The sequence below is a fragment of the Leuciscus leuciscus genome (assembly GCF_965113295.1).
Source record: "Leuciscus leuciscus genome assembly, chromosome: 16".
NCBI classification, from domain to species: domain Eukaryota; kingdom Metazoa; phylum Chordata; class Actinopteri; order Cypriniformes; family Leuciscidae; genus Leuciscus; species Leuciscus leuciscus.
This window is the reverse complement of record NC_138740.1, coordinates 6432066-6435827: the sequence shown is the minus strand read 5'-3', so window position 1 is coordinate 6435827 and position 3762 is coordinate 6432066.

The window sequence follows — 3762 nt, the reverse complement described above, 5'->3', positions numbered from 1 at the left end:
TATGGGAAGAAGGAGGTGGGAACCGGCGAATGTTCACACACTTTATATTTGTAGAAACTACAAATGTAGTTTTTTTGTTGTTGTAAAAAACTACAAAATTGTAGTTACATAATTCCTGTTACACGTGTACTTACACATACCATTCTGTGGGTCGTTACATGTGTAGTTACACAAACATTACAGCTGTAGATACTATGTACCAGTTTGTAATTACACTGTAGTTACATACTATGTACACATGTAGTTACCATGTACGTTCACAGGTATTAGGGCCACTTAATGTAAAGTGGGACCACACTTTATTTTACAGTGTCCTTGTTACATAGGTTACATGTACTTACCATAGTAATACGAGTAAATTATGCATAATTACATGCAATTAACCCTCAACCAAATCCTAAACCTACCCTAACCCTATAGTAAGTACATGTTGTTAATTATTATTACTCAGTACTTGAATATATAATTACACTGTAACAATGACACTGTAAAATAAAGTGTTACCTAAAGTGTTACCAAGTATTGCTACTTAAGTACTGAAAAATAATATGACTCAAGTAAGAGTAAATACGTCGTTTGCTTAAAAACTAAAAGTAACTACGTTACAAAGTACTTTAATATTATTTTTCTATTTTTACCCAAAATGGGGAGATGATAGCGGTATGTTTCGCTAAACACTCACATGTCATCCGTTTAATTCATACTGGAAGCCCAGTACTGATTCATCCCTCATGCAGAAAGTCCACAAGTGAGATTCATAGAAGTATAAAACTTATGACATTTCAAGAAATGCCTTATATGGATATAATAACATGCAAATAGAGATGTTTTAACTGATGAAACATGAAGACAAACAGATGATAGCGATAATATATCTGTTCATCAAGCTATCTCAGGTATTTTCGTAAGAATGATGTATATGTCTTTAAAGGGATAGTTCACCCAAAAAGGAAAATTAGCCCCTGATTTACTCACCCCCAAGTCATCCTAGGTGTATATGACATTCTTCTTTCAGACGAATACAATCAGTCCAAAAAATGTCTTGGCTCTTCCAAGCTTTATAATGGCAGTGAATGGCTGGAGAAAATTTGAAGCCCAAAAAAGTGCATCCATCCATGATAAAAGTGTTCCACTTTTACTCCAGGGGGTTAATAAAGGCCTTCGGAAGTGAAGCCATGCGTTTGTCTAAGGAAAATACCCATATTTAAAACTTTATAAACTATAATCACTAGCTTCCGCCAGACGGCCGTACACATCGATTTACGGTGGAAAACCCGTGACCTGACACACAGCGTAATGACGAACGTGGAAGCTCAGAGGAAAGAGCTAAACAAAACATCGGTCACGAATTAGCCATTTTGAAGAGAAATGTCGGAGTATTTCTATATAATAGAAGAGGAGCTTCAGTTTGTTGCACAGCCCTATTTGTTTAAACCGCGAGAGGTTTCAGAGCTTACGATACTCCTACATCATGCATCACGGGTTACTCTTGTGACGCAAGTCAAATTGCGTAGTATGCGTACGGTCGTCTGGCGGAAGCTAGTTATTTTAGATTATAAAGTTATAAATATGGGTATTTTTCTTACAAAAACCCATGGCTTTGCTTCTGAAGCCCTTTATTTACCAACTGGAGCCGAGTGGAGTAATTTGTTTTCCTAATTTTTTCCAGCCATTCACTCTCCCATTATAAAGCTTGTAAGAGCCAGAATATTTTTTAATATAACTCTGATTGTATACTGAAAGAAGAATGTCATATACACCTAGGAGGACTTGAGGGTGAGTAAATCATAGGCTAATTTTCATTTTTGGGTGAACTATACTTTTAATGCAATGCTATAATCAACATAGCTTGTACCATAGAATATAATAAAATAATATATTCTCACTCTGTGTTAAGAAGCAACATGAAACCACAGAAGTCACTTTAAACACGACTGACATGTATTGTGTTTTTGGAGCAAAACATGATATTAAACTCATAAATTGTAGTGTTTGACGGTATGCTAAGCAAACATACTAGCTTTCCCTGTTGTCAAGAGCGATTGTTTTATTACTAATTTTGAAAAGTAAGACCAGGTAAGATCATTTGAATGTTTTCATTTGAATCATTTCATAATTGAAAGCAAAGAAGGTTAAGTGAGAGGTCCGATTAAAAAGAGATTTACAACAGTATGAATAAAAAAGTGGCAGTAAAAAAAATTAAAATAATAATAAATAAAAATTAGTGGTGTATGGTTAATATGTTAAATAAAAAAATAAAAAAATTCGTTCTACCGAAAATGTGCTGGGAGCCCACTGTTGCTATAGTAGCGAACTACACTTTTACATGCATCTGATTGACAGATAAATCATGCGATCTTATTTCACTGTTGTTGAGATTTTTTCAGCTTTGTACAAAGTTTGCTTCGTACATTTAATGTATTGTATTGTTAAAGAGGGCGAAATTGACCATTTAATTGAACTGTGCACATTTATTTTAGACACTTACATATTAATGGTGCTGATGATTTTTAGAGACCCCCACAGGTGTATGATTTTACTGCTTTCATGGGAGCTCATCCTCTCTCTATAAGAGCTCATTTCTTGCTCCGTGTCCGTGCATTTTAACCGGGAAGATTTTAAAACGAGCCGTTCATTAATAAACACGCAAAATCGCTGTGAAAATACAGACCGGAAGTCAAAAGACAACGAGCGCAGCGCTGAAAAGGGGCGGGGCTACATAAGGTCTATAGGCTATATATCATGTTATACATGAATATCAGTCACGTGACCTCTTACGTCATCCGCTCTTTTTCCAGTTGACTGCCGCCATCTTGAGTACCTACCTAGTACTGTCTATGGTACTGACAAGCATTAACTAGCTAGCTTGCTACTATTTACAGCTTCGTACGGATACAGTAAATGTCTACGAAAGACAACATTTCGCACCTCGACTGCCATGAAACGAAACGCTATTTTCAAAAAATAATATCGTTATAACGCGATCCCTACGCGATACCTGATGCGTACTTCAAGCCTCTGTCCGGTGCTACCGAACAACCAATCCTAGCATTCAATTATATTATATGTTGATCCGACTATTTTAAGCGTGTATTTAAATGGTCCAGGGGCAGAACTTTTGCCAAGCGTGTCAGAGGTTCTGGGTTCTGTGTTCTAATCCGGACTCATATATTTTTATTTTATTTTTTTCTCATCAAAACCGATTATGTTTATCAGTGGTTGTATATCAGGCAGGGACACGTTTGTGTGCAGTTTGTTTTGTAATTTCACCGGAACAAATAGAGAGTCTCTCCACATTGAAGCACGCATCCGAGTGAAGACTGTGCGCGAGCCACAAACAAACACAGTATCCGCACCACTGATCGCAGCGGCAACGAGCACTTTGATCACTTGATTTCAGAAACAACACATTTCAGCGCTAGATCGCCTCTTATTTAACAAACGAACGAAATGAATGCTCTGCTAGTTAACTGGAGATGTTTTGATTATTTGTATTGGTACATTCCTGCCGCGAGATGTTTCAAAAGTGGTGGGGACATGTCCCACTCGTCCCACCCGCAAAATACGGCATCTTAGCCTGTAAGGTAGCCTGTAAAATGATATTTTGGGGTCTCCTTTTTTGTTGTTGCACCCTACCGCACATGTTGAAGGCATAGCTAGCTAGTTCCTTTGCGACTGACGTGAATCAGGTACTCAAGATGGCGGCAGACAAGTTCTAGAAGTGAGTGACGTCAGTGAGGAGACGTTGGTGACATCATCTGA